The sequence below is a fragment of the Agelaius phoeniceus genome, chromosome Z, assembly GCF_051311805.1.
Source record: "Agelaius phoeniceus isolate bAgePho1 chromosome Z, bAgePho1.hap1, whole genome shotgun sequence".
Lineage (NCBI taxonomy): Eukaryota > Metazoa > Chordata > Aves > Passeriformes > Icteridae > Agelaius > Agelaius phoeniceus.
Window position 1 is genome coordinate 66,934,424 of NC_135303.1, and position 21,550 is coordinate 66,955,973.

Here is a 21,550-nt window from a genome sequence, read left to right on the forward strand (position 1 = left end):
TACACTTGCTTGTTGATAAAACTACATACATGCATAGATGTGTATATATTACACAAAGCTATAAATACTCATGCCTGACTAAACACTATAGATTGCAAAATGTACACATCGTAACATATGAGATGATCTGTTTCCCTTTTATTACTACAAGCCTGAAATGACACCAGAATATAAATAAACGTATTTAAGTGCATTTTTAAAACTATGACTGACAAAAAACAATTCTACAGAGGTTTTTGAAGATGTTCTTAGTTCTATCATTACACTTACAATAGAGATTATTTAACCTTAGATAGTTAGTGAGTTGTTTCTGACCTTAAGGAAGTATGTGAAAATGTTTATTTGTGTGTATAAATTACAGGCAACAAATACTACTATGGACAGATTAGAGGAAGGAGCCAAATTCCTGAGGGTGAGGAAGTAAAACATGGGAGGTAAGACTAAAAGAAGACATAAAAATGAAAATCAGTATTTTATGGTTGGTGAAAGAGAGAGAAATTTCCAGAGTGCAGCAGGGCATGTGTAGGTAATGAAAATCACAGTTTAGTGACAGTATGTTTGCATTAGCATGCAGAAGAGCTGTAAGTGAAACATTTTGCTTTGCTCAGAGATAAAAGAATGTTGACATAATTACTGTTGAAAATTAGGATGGCAGCTGAGCCCTGAAAGACATTTCTTATTTGTGTGGATAGATTAGAAAGACCTTACCTCAGATTTCATTCAGGAAGTTCATTCAAACATACAAGAGTTTGTTATGGCAAGAATTTGGGGATCTAGGCATAACGCTGTGTTGAAGATGATGCAACATTATACACTTGAATAGCAGTCAGTGTGATCATTTGTTCTACAGGAAACAAAATGTGCATAAAGAAGTGCTTCTCTTCTGAAAAGCTTCAATAACAGTAAAAAAAAAATAGAATTACCATGGCGACAATGAACAATCTTACATGCCAACATGGAAAAAATAAAACAGGGAAACAAAACAGAAAATCAATTAACAATTTAAGCGATGATAAACTGCACAGTTTATCATCACAGTCTGATTCTTTATCATGTATTTCAAATATGATTTCAGATTAAACAAACTATTTTCATGTTGCTGGTAGTTTAAAGATCCTCAAGAAACTGAGGCCAAACAAATTGGATGTAAACAATAAAACCATAAAATCTTATGTCTTTTGTGGAGGGAAAAGAGGCAGAGAAAACAGAAGCAAATTGATTTTTACAAAACTATGCCGAAAAAATTTTTATACTCTCACTTTCTTAACATGCCAAAAAATAACTCACAGAAGGTAAACTTAAAAGTCCATTCTTTTGCTCTTTTCCCATGCTAAATTTTCACCAATTTCGGGAATTTCTCAGCAGTTAATGACATGATGATGTACTACCCTGAGTCTTTTTTAAGTTGGTAAATGAAGCTGCTGTGGACAATAGACTACTGTACTCATTTTCATTACAGTCCCTAGCAAGGGGTCCACATTTTCTACTGGAGCAGTATCTTCTGGGGCTCAGTGGACCTAGAGTAACTTATCTCATATTATGACTTCATAATAAAAGAACATATGCCAACAGCAAAATTCAGGTTCTCAAGACAGAAGAGGAAATAGAACAGTAAGATTGCACAAGAGAGGACAGGGATAAATAACTGGAAGAGATATGAGGCAGAAACCAAATGAGAAATATCAGGGTATTAATTTTTCACAAAATAGTGTGTCTTGGAAAACATGCTAATAATCATATCCTTTATTCACGTAACAGGGAATTTTAGAGATCTGTAGAAGCGTTTTCTGTATAGATCAAAAACTAGTGACACAATTTGGTAAGTCTTGGTGAAAAATATTAATTAAACTATACCCCTGTATTGTTGAGCAGTAGTGTTAGCAGACTCTACACAGACAACTTCTCTGGGAAGGAGTAAAATTTTGTTATTTTATGTCTAGATCCATGTTTTTTTACATAATTTTGGTAATCTCCCTGTCTGTCATCAATCCTCCTTTCTAGAACACTCATTTATTCCTGTGTTTCTTGACTTGGATCCTTTCTGAAATTATCTGAATATCAGCCATGAACCTGTGAAACTGTTTTAAAAGCTTGAAAAAAGCCAATGCTGTCTTACTCATCTGAAAAGGAAGACCTTAACTCAGTGAATTGAATGCATTTATTGCACAGTTTTACAACTTCATTACAGAGGAGTTTCAACATGGTTATGTTTACTCACCTAACAAACAATGGAACAAATTGTTTTGCCTCTGAGAGCTGTCATATGGAGCTCCTGAAGCTTTACATTTACAACATGTGTAATGTGTCTTGAAAAGAGATGGAACCACATCTTCAGTGGTAACAGAGAAATTCTAAGGGTCAGTTTTATACTATTGAAATACTTCTGACCTTGGGCCAAAATGACCTTGGGCTCTTGTGCTGAGCACTTAGTAAGTTTTATTCCAGCATAATAATGAAATAATGCACATAAAGCTACTTAGCAAGAAACATCAGACATGATGTCCTGTGTTAAAGAATAGTTAGGACCCTAGGTTCTGAGGCAGAGTTGGTTTATTTCAGCTTGAGCTGTGTGCCTTTGGAAAGGCAACAACCTACTTCTCTGAGGCTTGGAAACAAGTGTTCTCTTCCAAACTTGGTTTTCAACAGCAGCCTAGGTGGACCATTTGCATGCTAACCTGACAATGGTTGTGATACCTCTCTGATAGAAGTGCTGGTATATTTACCTCTTCACTGTTAAAATTAGCACTCCTAACTGCCACTGAAACCTATATGCAGGCAAAGCAGCTTTTTCTCATATCTGAGATACCAGTTTCTGTGTCAAAACTCCATAATTTCTCAGATATTGGCTGAAGTTACTCACTCAATAACATCTTCACTGCTGCTGCTAGTGAAGCTCTCAGGCACTTGTCCTCAAGCCATAGAGCAGTTTGCAGTTTTGATATTTATATATAGATTCAGTCTGAAAACCAGTCTTTTTCTACATGGAACTGAGCACTATTCTAGTGATAAAACCCCCATATTAGTTTTTACAGTCAGGCACCACTGTTTTTCCAGCTAATACTTACACCACCAAATCTGCCCCTAAGGTACTCTCTTGTTTCTGCCTTTGTATGTCTTCACTGTAGCACACAAGGTTCTCTTGCATGTTGTGATCAATATTCCTCTACAAGTTGCTTTTAGCAGACTAGCCTTCTACTGGATATGTTAAGGGACTGACCAGTTTTTATCACTAACACTGGATAGGCTAATTTTCACTTTTGTAAATGTGAATCAAACTAGGGGGAAAAGCCTGAGTTAGTGAAAGGGAATACACAGGAAACAAAGTCAGTAAGGCAAGATGGCTTGACTTAGAAGTTTACTTTTTCTAAGTGAGTGAATTAAGCCAAATTATTCAAAATTCTGCAAAATCTGGGGGCAAAGTTGTGCCATATAGAATTAAAAAAAAATACTTTTTGTAAGAATCTGGGATGCATGTGTATTTGACATCTTCCGTTCCCAGAAAAAGCAGAATAAAGGTTGTGTAAATTCATTTCCCATCCACTCAGTCAGTAGAAATCAGGTCAGCTCTACTTACGGCTGCATTAGCATTCAGATCAAGCTCACTTCACTCACATTTCCACCCAAACATCTCATTACAGCAGTCAGTCTAGGCTGTTCAGGGCACAACAGATATTTTCATCTTTTCCACATCTGGCCACTTGAAAGGTGTGCTTTCAGTTTCTCTGACTTTAACTAAAGCAGTAAGAAGCAATCTTTGTAAGGTCATGGACCAAGTTTTGCTCAGAAGGTGTGACTCATCCACTTCTAAATCCTGATACTGTCCAAGTGTTGTTTGCCTCAATGGCATTGACCATGCAGTAGATATTGGTACTGATGTACCAAGTACAGTAATGTTGCATCAGAAACAAACCTGAAAAAAGTTTGCTTTTTCTGGAAAAATCTTTTGAGGACTAATATGTTCTAGGTTGTGAAGATAAATATTTGAACACCTGCAATACAGAAAAATATGAGGAGATCAAAAGTGAAGAGATAGACTTATGCTGTATCAGGAGAGATCACAGTTAGTGTTGAATTGATATCTCATTTTAAGTGTGTTAGGGTACTGCTTTGAAAGATCTCATACTATCAGAAAGTTATGTTTTAAGTAACTGAATGTACAGAATGATTGAGATATCCTAGGAGAGAAAATACACCCCAGTGTTGACTGCTAGCTTTACAGCTCAGAACTTAGTTTCCAGTGTTTTGGGAACAGCATTTCCTCTGGGAAATGAGACTAGATGCCACTTTTAAGTAATCCCTCCACCATTAAAAAGCAGACAGACAGAAATGTCAGTAGGTGGAGCTGCCTTTCCTGCAGTCAATAGAGAAGTTTCTCTGCAGAAATTGCATTTGCAGGCACCCAGTCAGCTTTTCCCAGTCCCTGGCAGATGGTACTTGAACAAAATATGAACGTGCAAAAGTGCAGCTTTTTTACATCATGTTACCAAAGTGCACAAGTCAGGAGAAGACAGAACACAGAACTGACAATGTTTGTCAGCACAAGCTGTTTATTTTTTCTTCTTCTTGGTTTTTTTTTGGGTTTTTTTTCTTTTGTGTGATCCTAGTCATGATGAATAGCATTATTTTACAGTTATATGCTTTTGCTCCAGAGCATCTTGTTCACAACAGTAAAACACCCTATAATTCATACTTGGACTGAAGGTAATGCTAATGTAAATATGTCTATTTTCATCATCTTCAGCGCTGAGGTACATGAAGTACATCTTTGCAGATGATAATCAGGCTGACAGTTTTTCTTTCATTATTGTTCTAGTGAAATAAATATGCAGTTCATGTATTTATTACTAAAGAGTACTTCCACTTCATCTCTCAGCTTGAAGATGTACAGTGTAATGAGGGCTGTGATCAACCCATTGTCTTTATTTTAAAAGGAAGATTCATGAATCTGATTAACTGAAAGAATGATTGTGGTATAAAAATTTCTCAGAATCACTTATATGAGGTGAAGAATAATCATGGTACAAATTTGTGATACATGTCTGAAGATTGGCTTATGTCATATGAAGAATTTCATGTCTGCTTTATTTCTGAGGCCTTGAATAAGTATGGCAAAGAAGGTTCTCTGACCACCATCTTCAAGTTTGACATTCCTGAGTAACTGGTTCATGTTTTTTCACATGGCAGGCCACAACCCAAAACATTAATCTTAAAATGAGTAATTTTGGTTGTGAATGAAGAGTTAATGCTTGCCCTGATAGTCCTAGATATCACAGCAAAATCAGCTCCTCTGGATGTTTACAAAGCACACAGAACATACGTCATCTTCTGATTTTATGCACATCCATATGGCCTTCTTCAGCAATCCTAATCTCCAATCTTTTTTCCAATATGCCTAAAAAAACTAGCTCATACATGGGGTTTAGCCCATATATGTCCAGGTGATATGCTGGACAAAGTTAGTCTGTCAAAATCTTTGAAGAATTTTTCTAGCTTTGTGGTAAGGGCGAAATGCAAGAAAAATTTTATTTTGTGGTTATGGTGAGGAAAATATGCACAGAATGGTATTTGATTTCACTGTGCTGGTAACAGGTGCAGTGCCTTTGGGCTCATATCTCCTGATACCTTTCTCATTTTAAAATTTCTAAAATAACCAAGAAAGACACTTCTAATAAGGACCTGATTTGCACATGCAGATGACAATAGGAGGTGCTTGAAAGCAGCTCTGAGCAGTAAGGCACTTCAGTGTTCATTAGACGCTAGAGAAGCATGGTTGATATATTTATCTTCAGAGTGACATTTAACCATTCATCTGACTGTAAGATCTTGAAGTAATACACACTCCATCCCCAGTTTCTGTCTGGCCTTCAGATCAGAAGGTGGGGGCAACAATGCAAGCGATATAGCTTTGTTTACTTTTTCCTTTCACTTTGTCTCAGTGAAAGGAAAAAAGTCCTCCTGAGCTACAGTTCCATGTACATTGTCACAGGTAATGAGCACTGTTTTTATATTGTCTTAATCTTAACAATCTTTTAAAATCATATTAGGTTTTAGCATCTCTTATGAATGCCTCAGGGTCAGGGCCCTTGCCTCTTTCAGCAAAGAATCTCTAGCCAGTGCTAATTTAATCGAACATCAAGAAGATCAGTAGTTAAATGGCTGATGATTCCTTCCAGCACATGAGATAAAAACTTTTGTTTCCATGCATATACCAAGAGTTGCACAATTTCAAAAAGTAACTTCTTTTCCTCATTTAAGCTTGATCCATCTGCTAGTTACTAGAAAAGTATCAACTAAATAAACTGAAGATGGTAAGTCTATAGCCTCAAAGTGTTGTCTTGACCAGGAACAAGTTTTGGCTTTTAAATTTATGTGGATAATCTGTAAGTGATATTTACTTTAATTTATTGCTTGGCTATTGGTTAAGGGTGTATCCTGGTGAACTGAGAATCCTGAAGTAATGGCCTTGAAACTATTAATCTAAGGCCAGCAACAATTTAGAAGAAGAACATGGTGGGTGTTTTTCTGTATCTTGCAGTTTCCTCTGCTAGGAAGAGGTTGGACTTTGCAGCATTGCCCATCAGCTGATAACAAGATCTTTTGGAGACATGGCCCAATCACCTCTGTTACACTGTGACAATACAAAGGTACAGGACGTGTTTAGCCTTATGTCAATTAACGTCTGTATTACTGAAGACTAATCTCAAGAGAATAAAGTTTGCAGGGTGTAATCACTACTGAGAGAATTTCAGATCAATAAATTTTAAATTAACAACACAAAAATGTTTTTTGTGAGGCAAAGTTGTAAAAAAATAATACTTTGTTCCTATTCAGAGTTGTAATTTTTATTTTAACAATTGGAAAAGCAGATAGGGAAAAGTTTGGAGCCCTTTATTCACTATTGTTCAATAGCCAAGATTCCTCTGTAGAGCTGCTGCCTCACCAAAATTTTAAATGTGTATATTATATGTTTCAGTTTTATAATGAGAATTGTCTTAAACAAGGGTGATATTCTTTAATACCAGATTTATTTGCCTTCCTTCTGTGAGAGTTTTTGATATGGCAGGATTATAAGATCAAAATAATGCAGTAATGTAGAACCAAGACCATCACACTGAAAAACTTCAGATAAATTTCATGCTGATATCACATAGCAGCAAGGATGGGCAGAAGGAACAGTCCCATGAGATTTCCATTTTAGTTGTCTAGCTTTACTGCATTAATACAAAAGCCTGATTTCTTACTCTATATTCTTCTGCTTATATCCCACTTTATAGTGAATGTTTTACTACTATAATTACTATTACTACTACTATCACTTAAGGTAAAGAGATAGAGTCTCCTATCCATTGGGGTTTCTTACCTTTTCTTTAGCATCACCATAAGTGGAGATCATGACATAAACTGAAAAAAAAAAAAGAGAGAGAGAGATTTGACAGAGAGGAAAGATAATGTTTACTCTTAACAAAACATTCTTTAGCTTGGAGTTACACATGCTCAAAAGTATAGTGTGTTCCAACTGTATCCATACTACTTCGCCTTACCTGACATTAATTTATTAACTTTTGTCAGGAATTAAGTTTGTTCTAATGTATTTAACCTTGATTTTCTAAGTCTTCATGTCCCATGTAGAAGATAGATAATAATGTGAGTTTTCTCCACTTACTGTGAGCATGATTTTTGAAAGGTTTCAATAATTTCAGTTGGTATGTGTGATGCAGTAATTTTAATGAATGCCTAAGCAGATTGCATCTAGTCCTTTTGTATAGTTAGGAATAATTAACAGTAATGAAAAAACTATTAGCTAATCTCTCAAAACAGTTTTAGATTGTACCTTTGTATATACACATCCTCCAAAATGCCTCAGAAGTTCTTTAAATTCCTATTACCTAGAAGTGTGTTTTAAGATCAGTTCCTTCTAAGATCAGTCCTTCTATATATACTGCACAGTATCTTTGTTGATTTAACCATTAGAAAAGTGTAAAATAAGTTTCAAAATTTTCATCACTGCTTTTTGAACAGGTAAGAAAAAAACATGATAAATAGATATGGTAGAACAGATTTCACCTAAACAAACAAATTTCAAGTAGAGCCAGATTTACCTATTCCTTATACTACAGAGTATATTTTAGAAACTATACCTATCTCAATATATTAAATGCACAAGAACTTCAGATTTTACCTTTAGGTCCCTTGTAACAAAGCTCAGAAGTATTATCATATCGTATAGAGGAACCTAATCCATGTGAATATGTTTGGGTTTTCAATATCAATTATCTAGATTCCCCAGTGAGGACTTTTACATTTTATTTAACTGTCTTTTTGAGACATACCTGTATATAGTGTGAGTGACTCTAACATGTATTTCCTTCCCATATTTAGTTTTGTTTGGGGATAGTTACATGAACTAGGAATAATATGGTGTGTTATGTAAAAAGTGAACACTTTTTATGAATATGATACTGTAAATTTTAATAGAATTGAAAATTACTATAAATATTTCAAGTATAATTCTAGAAACAATTACATATGTCCAGCAATAAAAGGAGTTATACTTAGGCAGGGTATACTTAATGACTGAGAAAAAAATACAATCTACTTTAGCTTTCTTTACACAGGATGGATGGTGGATCATGCTCTGTTACGAATAAAACAGCAATCCCTAGAGAAAGCAATGGTTCCATCAGGCCAAACAAGGAGATTAGTAAAGGTTAAAGGAGATATTGCTTCACTTAACTGGTAAAGTTCCCAGTGATTGTAAAAGGGGAATATAATTCGCATTTTTAAAAAGGATTAAAAAGGAAGACCCAGGGAGCTGCAATATGAGACCCAGTCAGTTTCACCTAGGTGCCTGGCAAGATAGTGGAGGAAATCCTCCTGGAAACCATGGTGAAGTGTATGGAGGACATGGGAATGATGTTCAATTAAATCAGAAAAAATGATTGGTGACAGCCAACATGGCTTCACTAATGGCAAATTGTGCCTGTCTGATTTGGTGAGCCTCCTAATGGAGTTACAGCATTTGAAGATGGGGGAAGAATGACTGGCATAATCTACTTGTCCTTGTGCAAAGCATTTGATGCTGTCCCATACTGTATCCTTGTCTCTGGACTGGGGAAACACTGATGGGTGGAACATTTGGTGGATAAGGAATTGGCTGGATGTTTCACTCAGAGAAATGCAGCCAACAGCTTGATGTCCAGGTGGAGACCAGTGATGACTTGGGTCCCTCAGGGATCTGTACTGAGTATTATTTAACATCTTTGTTGGCAACATGGACAGTGGAATTGAGTGCACCCTCGGCAAGTTTGCTGACAGTGGCAAGCTTAATTGATGCTCTAGGTGCAGTTGATATTCTAGAAAGAAGGAATGGCATCCAGAGGGACATTTACAAGCTTGAGAAATGGTCCAGTGTGAATTTTACAAAGCTCAATGTGGCCAGGTGTTAAGTCCCGTACCTGAGTCAGTCAATCCCAAACATGGATACAGTCTGGATGATAAATGGACTGAGAGCAGTCCTGCAGAGATGGACTTGAGTGTGTTGGTAGATGAGAAGCTCAGCATGAACCAGCAATGTGCACTTGCATCCCAGAGAGTCATCTGTGTTCTGGGCTGCAGCCAAAGCAGTGTGCCCAGCAGGGCAAGAGCAGGGATTCTGCCCCTCAAATCTGATCTCATAAGACCCCACCTAGAGTGCTGCTATAGGACTTCTACAGGAGTAAGTCCAGAGGGCCATAAATATGAGGGCTGGACCAAATCTTCTCAAGTGTGAAGACACGCTTGAGACAATTTGGGTTTTGGGACCATTCTTGTTCTTTAGAATATGCTTGCCTGAGGTTTTGTAGGATTAATGACAGTATTGTCATGAAGCTGTTCTGCAATGTGAACTCACTGGATGCAATGCCAGCTAGCTCACAGGTGCCACAGAAGACTGTGCAGGTCAGCTAGTGCTAGCTGGTAGCAACTAGTGCTTAATTGCTGCTCTCTGTTTTAATATCAAATCATGGCCTTTCCTCTCAAATACTAAACTAATTTATTTTATACTCTGAGGGAAATGAAATAAGGTCTCTCCTAATTATTTCATTACTGATTTTACTTCTGTGGCCAAACACTTTCCTAGCACATAAATTCAATACTGTAACACAAAAATTATTGGAAAAGATCAGACACAGGCTGCACAGGTCCCCCCGACTTGTGGACCAATGGGCTGCTGGAGGGGTTTTGCCTTCTCAAGCTTCTCAGCTCCTTCTGTGCATTCAAGGTCAATGCAGATAAATCATGAAGGCTATAAATCATAGCTTCATCTGATCCTTCTCCTTTCTGTTTTCTCAGACCCCCAGCAAAGCCCCACTACAGAAAAATGGAAATACCTGTGAGAAACCTCATTGAATACATAACTCTGATGTGCTAGGATTTGTTGGTTGTACTAAAATCTCTCCTATGTGTCTTTAGCCATCTTCACCCTTCAGTCATTTCATGTCATTATTTCCTCTATTTCCACAGGAATGAAAGAGTAAACATGTATAATTTAAAATATAAAGGAAAAAATCTAATTAAATTTGTGTATTGGCAGAATAATGAAATCAGAGTATTCCCACTTTTATCTGATTTTTCTTTGTCTACCTCTCATCTTTTGGTCATGCTTTGGCTTTTTTTAGATCTTTGTGTCAAAGGGACTCTTTTGACTGTTATGAAAGGACTGTGGTTGAGTACTACTGCAGTAACTGTATTAAACCAAGTAGAGATTTTTATTCTGGTGACTCCATATACTCATTTCTTGGAAGCTAATGGCATTTAATCTAGCTGTGAGTGAACAGCAGGCTCCAAAGCAGCCTGTTGATCCCCAAGTCAAGCTCAGATGATAAGCCATTCCCTTTACATCTAACAGCTGGTAATAGATGACATAAATCAGATGCTAAGGTAACCATTTAAACTTTAGTGAGCCCTAGCAGGGCTTCCTCCAATGTAAATTTATACTGTCTCCTGGTATGTGGAAATCACTTTGTAAATATTTTCTGTTCTGAGCTATTTTAGTACTGTACTTTGGCCTATATAAATGCTGTCATTTATGTCATCCCACAGTCTTACATAATCCTCTTCAAAGAGAAATGGTTAAATGCTTCTTAGCTCCATCTTGATTTGAACTTAAAAATTCTATTATTATCATTAACTATCTTTATCTTTACCGTTATTATTGTAATGCACATGGTTTGCACCTGGACAGGTTCCAGCTTTGTCCAGGGCATTGTAGGAAATGTATATTATCTCCATTTGTTACTTTATTTATGTTAGCAGTAATGACAAGCCTTGGTGTGTATATTTTGGCATGTAACTGGTAATGTTCAGCAGTGTCCTTTGCCCACCCAAAATTCCATGTGTTTCCATTACTTTCTGCAGGTCCAAAGTCAACCAGATAGACTCTTTTTTCTCTAAAATTTGTATTTGTTTTCAAATTAAGTCATGTAAGCTAGTACAGTTCAGTGGAAAATTCAGACTGAAAAAATACCCATGCAGGTTACATATACATATTAACAAAAACTATCCCAGGTTTAGTTGATACGTTACAGCAGCAGCCTTTGAGCTTTGATATCCTGATATTGCTCTGCAAAACAAAGCATTGCTTGCCCCAAGTCAGAGAATTTTCATACACACATAGGTGTGTAAAATTATTGCAGAGTTGAATTTTCAGTAAAACAGGCATTCTCAGAAGTTAAGTTGATGCTAAAATGCTTTTTGTATGGATTTTTTTTTTTAAGTAAAAACCAATGTTACCAGGATTTGCTATCATTCTGTGTATGAGGAGGATAGTTGATTTGATCAGGGGGCACTGTGAAATGCTGCTTAGAAAGTGTGAGAAGCAAAAGAGATGTTGGAAAATGTACACTAGAACCCTAAAGTGAGAAGAGAAGGTAAGTAAATGAGATGCGGGAATACAGAGAATAAACTGCAAACTAATTGGAGGCAAGATGGAATAAAATGTTGTAAGACACGAATCATGTTTAGAAGGATGAAAAGGCAGGTTGTTTGTCTTGTAATGGCTGGGGATTAAAGTAGTTGTCCTTATGCAGCTAGAGAAAATATCTCACACAAATTTAAGGCTACATTTTGACCTTTCACATTACTTCATTTTAGGAACATGTGACTCAGGAAAAGTACTTGTCAAGGTAAATACAGGCAGAGCAAGTATAGTCTCTTTAAAAATCTTAAGAATTTCAAACAGTATTTTCTGGAAGTAGTAACTAGTTATTTTCACTTGGCTACTTTGGCAGTAATAGTTTATCCTATTAGTATTAGTATTAATGAATACCCATGAATATAGGTATAAGGCTGAGAAACCATTTCCTTACCATTTGTTTATTTCATTTTTTTTCTTCAGTTTGAGATATGCTGTTACTTCTGTGAAAGTGGAAATTCTACTATTAAATTAATGTTCTCCTATAATAGATACCTTCTAACTAGTTTCTACATTAGCTTTCCAAAGGTAAAAATAGATAAAATGGTTTTAGCAGCATCATGGCTATTCAATTTTAGGTTCCTACACAGTTTTGCTGGGAAGTATTTAAACATTTTGCCGCATGTTTTTACCTCATAAGACTGACAGATAACTTTTTGAAGGTCTGTAAGTGTGGCTATTCGGGACAAAGAGTGGGCTGATGGTCTGTATAAACACTTACCTGCCAGGCAGCGGGTGCGGCATTGCTTCTGGCCCAGACAAACAGGAAAGGTCAGGACAGAGTTTCCTAAGAAGTAGACACAGTAGAATCTGTGTCTTTAGAGGCTGAAAGAGCCATTAGCAACCTTGTTTTGGTTGGCATATTGTTTTGATTTGTTCTTTACTCTTTTGATGGTGCTGGTCCCAGATACTGTGGCAGTATTCTTTTGTCCAGCTCTTTGGGGAAACTGACACCTTGACAAAATTGAACTATGATAGCTCAAAATACTTGCATGGCATTATCTGGTGTTCAGCTTTACTACTTCCTTGGTGTTTTTCTAGTACTGATATGTGCTATATAAATATTTTAAAATACCAGAAAATGAGATTCAGTATTTCCTTCCTAACATGCACAGAGAACTTATAATCTGAGTTGGGGTGTGTAGGGATGATCTTTTCAAAGTTTTATAAACAGCAGAGGCAGGATTGACAGAGACCAACTGTGTCCTTAAGGGCAGTTTTCCATTCTTAAATATTTGCATGTAACGGAAGCTTGGTGCAGAAAGCTTGACAAATTTATCCTTAGTTTTCTCTTGACTGCTGTAAGGACTTAAATTTTCTCATACTTGAAAATTTACTCTTAAGATTTCAGAATGACTTTTGAGAGAGTCTCCAGGGGAGGCTTCTTAAAGTGCTGAGCTAGCTTCCTTCCAACAATGACTGATTAGAAAAGGACTTGTGTGCTCACACAAGACCATCACACAGGAAAAAAAAAAGAATATTGAGGCTACTTGCTGCAATAATGCACTCAAAATTTCAGTGCTTTTTTTTTGCTTTCAGCATGCCCCACTGCCAGGCAGACTTAGTGGGGCAATGAAGGAGAATAATAGAATGACGCTTTCCATAAACTAGCAGCCAGCAATGGTAACAGCAAGCTACCATCTACAGTGCATCTTGTTAGCCCTGCAATATCACACAGGTACTCTCCTCTTCTGCTTTTAATTATTTCTGATTAGTTCTTGAATGCTACTCAATCTCTGCCTTCACTGCAGTCACTTATATTTGGGTTACTATTGTCAAAATGTCTCCTGAGAAAATATACATTCCAGTATACAAATGGAAGGCCGAAGAGTAGTGGATAAAGTCATTGCTTGGCATGCTACCTTCTGCAGTGGGTACATGCATCCTAAGGTGGTTCCCCAGATATTTATTCCGTATTGAAGCATAAAAAAACAAGCAAACACTGCAAAACCCAGGCTCTTTCTTTAATACTTTTTTTTTTTTTTTTGGGCAAGTGGGCTCTTCTCTCAGTAGGAAGTCCTACAGTGCTTACATGCACCTGTGAAGGTTTGTTTTTCTTCCTCTCTTGTCTAGTTCTTCCCTGTCTGTCACTCTCTTCTTTAGTTCTTCCCCTGTCTCTCACAGTGCTTATGAGATCTCCAGGGTTCACATCACATCTGTCTTTTCTGCATATACAGATTCCTTATCTAATAAAAAAGGTGTCATATCATGAAATAATTTTTCAGATAGTAATTGGACGTTAATTATCAGCATAAACTGGAATTTTTTTTGGTGAAAAGTGAAAAGATAATATTTTGAAATTAACTATCACGCTAAGTAAATTAATAACTATATAGATTAAATAAGCATGGAGCCTAGAGACTTAATCAAATGGGCCAGTACAAGAGAAATTGCTTTTCATGTTTTGATTAAGTCTATTTGAACCCTGACAAGAAAAGTGCAATATATATTGAGGGAAGAATCCAACAGAATACCATTGATTTTGCATTATATATTGTATTAAAAAAATACAAAATGGATACAAAATGTGAAATAAAAAAATGGAGCTGCAATAATCTTGAGATCTCCAAGGAATTTACAAAAAAAAAAGAAAAAACCAAAAAAACAAACCCCAATCCAAACCAAAAAAATCCCAAACAAACAAACAAAAAACCCAAAACCCCAAACTAACCCCAACCCCCAAAACAAAACAAAAAACCCAAAGTAATTCTAAAGGAAGAACTATTGTATGAGAACTTGCAAAAAGAAAATATTCTAGTATTAAAAACATAATGCCATATATTTATAAGGAAATTACATATTAGAATTAATATAATTTTAATAGTTTCCTTCTAGAATCCTGTTTCTTCAACTAAAGTCCACAAACAAGTAAACATTTTTTTTTCAGAAGGCAGCCTCTCCTGGCTCTTTGGGTTTGTAGACAGCAAATAATATATAATCACGTGTGAGTATTCTAAAAGTTGATAAGAGTCTAATTGGCTATGAATGACATGACATGACAGAATTATCTCTACTGCTGATTCTTTTAACATTCCCTACAGAAAAAAACAGGTTGAAAGAATATTAAATTTGTGAAGTTATGCTTAGGATTCCAGAAATGCCAGAATCAAACTTTAATTTTAAACTTGGAGCTGCCTCAGTAGTTCATCTATTATGCCAAAATCTTTATATACAAAAGGAACACCAAACACCCCATCATTTAAAATCACCATAACATCTTTGCTGTCTGCATCAAAAGCAACATGCAATGCCTGCATCCTACTACTAGGGGGTACACAGCACAATGGCACCACGTACCAAAAGAGGTGAAGGACAGCAAGCTGCAATAGGCCAAAAAACATGTAACATAATGAATTTTGGTATGTTATTTTCTTCTTTCACTATCCTTGAACTTAACACCTACTAAAAAATTGTCTGTCAAAATGCTCACCTGCTGCTAATACTATTTCTTCCTGTCTGCTTTTTGGCCTTGTTTTAGGACATATTCTCTCCTTCCTCCTACAGGCCTCTTCATTCTCACTTGCAGAACCAAGTACCTTCATGCTGCTTTTCCTCCCCTTCCCAGGATTTTGCTCACAAATACACAATGTGTAACAGAAAGTGGGGGAATCAGAGCCTCGTGGCTCTGCTGGTATCTGTCCATGGGCAAATGAGATATTTTAGGCCCTTGGGATAAGTGATTAAGGGATCAGGAGCACAGGTAGTGTTTGTTCTCTCACCTGCCACTTGCAGGCAATCATGAGAGAAGAAACAGGAAGGTAACAGACTAGGCTCTGAGCTTGGCTCTGAGCTTGGTGTCTCTGGCAAAATTGTGGGTTCTCTGGTCATGCATTGGTTTACATGACATCAGGCCTGCTGGCAACAGATGGTGTACACCTGTCTCAAAGGAGGAAAAGGAACTTGCACAAGAGCCAACAGGACTCATTGAGAAAGTCTAGGGGAAAGGGATAAAACCAGGACTGCTAGAGATAAGCCTGGGGACAGCATGACACTGAGAGGTTGCTTGTGCAGCCATCTCAATAGATGTAGGGTATTGAGACCATGCAACAGCAAAGACATGTGGGCTGTTGATGCCTTAGAAACCAGATGTGCCTGAGAATGGTGGCATAAGCAGTAGAGCTTCTCTCCCTGGAAAGGTGGCAGGATCAATATCCCAAATGAACTACTTCTACACCATGCTGCACACAGCATGGAAAAGAAATGGAGGAGCTGGAAGCCACTGTGCAACAGGAATGCTATGACATAGTCAGCATCACAGAATCATGGTGGGATGATTCAGGCAACTGGAATGCTGCAACAGAAGGCTTTGAACTCTTCAGAAGGGATAAGCAAGGGAGGAGGTAGGGTAGTGCACACTTCCTGTGTGCTAGGAAGTGTTCTGATTATGCTAATAATTGCTTAATAAGAACTTAATAATTGTGATGATGGCTTTGAAGGTTTATGGGTAAGAATCAGGGGGAAGGCCAACAGAGCAGATATCCTGGTGGGCTTCGGTTACAGACCACACAACCAAGATGAAGAGGCAGATGAAATACTCTGTAAGCAGCTGGGAGTGGTCTCAAAAGCATTAGATCTTGTTCTTGTGAAGGACTTCAATTTACCAGATGTCTGCTGGAATACAACACCCAAGAGATTTCTGGAGTGCGTGGCAGACACAGCTGTTGAGTAAGCAATCTAGGGAAAGCATTTGCTAGAACTGTTGTTCGTGAACAGAGAAAGACTGATGGGCAATGTGATGGTTGTCTTGGGCACAGCAATCATGAAATGACAGTTTTCAGTTCTCAGAGAGAAAAGAATGAAGGTCAGCAAAACTGCTACCTTAGAATTCTGGAGGGCAGACTTTGACCTGTTTAGGACACTGATTGACAGAAAGCCTTGGGAGGCAGTCGTGAAAGGCAAAGATGCCAAGGAAGGCTGGAAATTCTTCAAGAAGGAAATCTTAAAAACACAGGAGCAGGCTGTCCCTATGTACCAAAAGACAAGGTGCCAGGGAAGGCCAGTCTGGCTGAACAAGGAGCTTTAGCTGGAGCTCAAGAAAAAAAGATGAGAGTTTAAGCCTTAATGGGCATACAACTCAAGTGGACTACAAATAGGTAATGAAATTATACAGGGAGAAAATTAGAAGGGCCAAAGCCCAACTAGAACTTGTCTGACTATTGTCATAAAAGACAATGAAAACTGTTTCTGTAATATATTCTCAACAAAGGCAGGCTAAGTAGAATCTCCATCCCTTACTAGATGCTGGGAGAATTATAGTGACAAAGGATGAGAAAAAGGCTGAGGTACTTGATGGCACCTTTGCCAGTCTTTAATGGCAGGACAAGGTGTTCTGAGGGTACCTGGCCACCTGGGCTAGAAAACAGGGATGGAGAGCAATCCCTGGAAAACAGGGATTGAAGCTCACACAATCCAGGGGTAAACAGTCTCTGACTTGCTACACCACTTAGACACACAGGTCTAGGAGACCAGATGAGATGCAACCACAAGTACTAAGGGAGCTGGTAAAAGTGCTTGCTGAGCCATTTTCCACGATTTATTGGCAGTACTGGCTACCCAGGAGGGTCCTAGCTGACTGGATTGTTACTCCCATCTATAAGAAGACCTGGAAAGAGGACCTAGGGAACTACAGGCCTGTCAGCCTGACCTTGATGCCATGGAAGGGCATAGAATAGATCATCCCAAGTATCATTATGTGGCAACTGTAGAGCAACCAGGAGGATCAGAGCCAGTCAGTATGAGTTTGTGAAAGTCAGATGCTGCTTGATGAACCCAATCTGCTTCTGTGACAGAGTGACATGCTTAATGGATGAAAGAAACACTATGAATGTTGTATACCTGGACTTGGTAAAGCTTTGGACACCATTTCCAACAGCATTCTCTTGGAGAAACTGGCTTGGATCGGTGCACTGTACACTGTGAAAGCAAAATGGCTGTATGGCCTGGCCCAAAGGGTGATGGTGGATGGAGTTACATCCAGCTGGTGGCTGGTCACCAGTGCTGTTCCCCAGGGCTCAGTACTGTGGCAGTTCTGCTAAATACTGTTACTGATGATCTGGACAGGGAATTGAGTGCACTCTCCGGCACTGTATGGATGACACCAAGTTGGGTGTGAGTGTTGATCTGCTGGAGAGTGGGAAGATTGTTCAAAGGGATCTGGACAGGCTGGACCATGGGCCAAGGCCAGTGGTGTGAGGTTCAACAAGGCCCAGTGCTGGGTCCTGCCCTTGGGTCACAGCAAGCCCAGGCAGTGCCACAGGCTGGGGCAGAGTGGCTGCAAAGCTGCCACAGGAAAAGGCCCTGGGGGTGCTGGTGACAGCAGCTGAACATGAGCCAGCAATGGCATCCTGGCCTGTGCCAGCAATAGTGTGGCCAGCAGGAGCAGGGCAGGGATTGTCCCCCTGTACTCAGCACTGGTGAGGCCACACCTCAAGTCCAGTTCTGGGCCCCTCACTCCAAGAAAGACATGAAAGTGCTGGAGCATGTCCAGAGAAGGGCAGTGGAGCTGGGGAAGGGTCTGGAGCACAAGTCCTCTGAGGAGTGGCTGAGGGATTTGGGGTTGTTTAGGTTGGAAAAAAGAAGACTTAGGGGAGATCTTATAGCTCTCTACAACTCCCTGAAAGGGGGTTGTAGGAAGGTGGGGGTTGGCCTCTTCCCCCAGGTAACAAGTGATAGGACAAAAGGAAATGGCCTCAAGGGTGCTAATGGAGGTTTTGTTTGGATATTAGGAAAATTTTCTTCACAGACAGAGTGCCCAAGCATTGAAACAGGCTGCCCAGGGAAGTGGTGGAGTTGCCAACTCTGGAGGGATTTAGAAGGTGTTTAAATGTAGAACTTGGGGACAAGTTTAATGGTGAACTTGACAGTGTAGTTTAGTGGTTGGACTTTATGGTCTTAGAGGTCTTTTCCAAACCAGATGTTTCTGTGATTCCATGTTGTTTCTATGTTGTTGCTCTACCACAATGAAAGGGTTAAGAGCACAACACTGTGAACAGTGGATAGCCTGAAAGCTAAATGGATTTGGCCTTCATAAGGGACACTGAATCCTTCCTACTAATGTGGCAACTAATCTTACTGTGATCTTCATGGGCAGTCAGGACCCTAGCTTCTGCTTTTGGTAGATACTGTATACTCACTTTTGCAACAAATACGTTTCGGGGTATTGAGCTGAAAATACCTACCTTTCCACCACAACTCCCTTTCTATTGCCTGGACAAGATCTGCACTAATTTTAACCAAATTCCTTCCAGTCTTGTCCATAGTGAAACCATGAACATACAGCTTTTGGACTGCATGCCAAAACTGCTTCTTGTGTCTCTGCAGCCACCAACCACAACTGACAGATTGTACTCTCTGAATGGACATAGACATATGGAACATATAATACAGTGTCATTAAATTCCTGGGTTTAAATTGTACTTTATGAACTTGTGTAATAGTTGTTTAGGTATCAGAGAAATAAAATATTCTTACCAAGATGCAGAATATGAGGATGCAAATTTTTTGATCTGTTGGTCCAGTGTGTGAAACTGGAAAAATCTTCACACTTCATCATGTTTCTGTCCTCTTATCCTCAAAAACTGTCTTTGTATTCTTTTGGATGGTATCGTTGTATCTGAATAGACACTGAATTTGGCAGTAAGCAACTTGCACAATATAGATCTTACTGTTCCCCCTACAGCTTGCCAAAAATAAAAGATAAAACATGCTACAGTTACTTGAAATAACTTCTAATTTGTGATACATCCACTTAATCATGGTCATTTAAAAACACATTCATTTAAAATCTTAAATTCTGTATAAGAGATGACTAAATTCAGAAAATATACTCTTGACTTTTCTTAAGAGTGATGTAAAGTAAAAATGCACTTTTATCACATATATTGTATTTAGATTCTTGGGAAATATGGTCCAAATACTGAAGTACAATAGGGTTTCTGTGATTCACAAAGATTATGAAAATATGTTAGTCATCATGACAATGACAGTTATTTAGTGCTTAAAAGCACCAATATACAGCAACTATAAGGCCTGGAACAAGATGTGGTGATCAGAGAAAATGCTGGGACAGCATTGCTCACAGAATGGGAGAAGTGAAATGGGCAGATTCAGGGTCTGCAGAAAGGACAAGCTGGGAAGGTGAGGGGGGACATAATCTTTTATGTGAGAGAGCAGTCAGGATGCATGGGCTGCTCTGGCCTGGCTCTCTGCCTCAGGATGGGTGATGGGATGGCTGGGTCCTGGTGGGTAAGGATTACAAGGCAAATCCTAATGTGAGGAGAGATGTTTATGAAGGGTTAGGAAAGTTGACTCTGATAAGGGATATGGGGAAAAAAACAAAGCTTTCTACAGGTTCCTTGTTGGGAAAAAGAGAAGGGAAAATGTGGGCTCATTGCTGAATGGTCAGGGATCTAGAAGTAAAGGACATGGTAAAGGCCAAGTAGTCAATACCTTCTTCACCTCAGTCTTAAGAAATAAAGCTTTTCCAGTTCACTAAGACCACAGAGAAAGACTGGGGCAAGGAATACTTATCCTTGGTGGAGGAAGAGCAGGTGAGAGAACATTTAAATGTCATTAATATGACTCGATATTCATGCATTCACAGGACTTGACAGGTTGTACACATGAGTGCTGAGGGAATTGGCCCTTGTCTTTGTGAGGCCACTCTTGAGTATCTTTGAAAGGTCACTGCAAATGGAAGAAGTTCCTGAAGACTGGAAAACAACAAGGGCACAAAGGGGATTCATAAAACTACAGATTTATCATCTTCACTTCAATCCCAGGCTCAAAGGATTATGGTAGCTTGCACAAACACCACCTAGTGTAGAGTGGTAACTACTGATATGCTACAGGGACTGAGACTGAGTCCACTATTGTTGAACAATTGCATTAAGGGCCTAGAAGTGGTGGGACAAGAGTGCAACCTTAGAAAATTTGTAGATGATACAAAACTGAGATGAGTGCTGCTATGCGGATAGATCTGGGCAGGCTGGAGAAATGGGTCAACAGAAACATCAGGGAAAATGCCAAGTCCTGCACTTGGAGGAAAATAACCGTCTATGTCACCACAGGCTGAGGATCGATGAGCTGGAAAGAAGCTTTGACCAAAAAACATCTGGAGGGCCTGGAGGATGAGTAGACCATGAGCCAGCATCATGCATTTACAGCAGAGGCCAACAGCCTCCTTGTCTGCGTCAGGAAGAGTGTTGCCAGTAGCCAGGGAGATTTCATCTTTCTCTGCTCAGCCCTGATGAGAGACACCTGGAGTGCTGTGCACAGTCCTGAGTTCTCCAGCACAAGTGAGACATGAACATATTGGAGTGAGTCCAGCAAAGGGTCACAATGATAAAGAGATTGAAGCATCTCTCACTGAAGGAAAGGCTGAGAGAGCTGTGTGTGGAGAAATCTCAGGGAGATCTTATCACTGTATGTAAATAATCTGATAAGCAAAGTAAAGACAGAACCAGAGTCCTCTCAGTTGTCCCCAGTGACAGAAGAAACAACAAAAATCAAAATACTTAAAATTCCTTTCAAAAATAAGAGGAAAGTTTTTTTACAGTGAGGGTGACTGAAGGCTGAATGAGGGTGGTTGTGAACAGGCTG

General features: G+C 38.7%; 1 long non-coding RNA gene across 1 annotated transcript in view; it reads right to left on the reverse strand.

Moving 5' to 3' along the window:
- Positions 1-835, reverse strand: part of LOC143692038 (uncharacterized) — a 56,835-nt gene extending 56,000 nt beyond the window's left edge. Inside the window, exon 1 of the long non-coding RNA XR_013179901.1 lies at positions 709-835. This is a non-coding gene — a long non-coding RNA (uncharacterized LOC143692038). The remainder of the gene's footprint in view (positions 1-708) is intronic.
- Between the last annotated feature and the right edge of the window lie 20,715 nt (positions 836-21,550).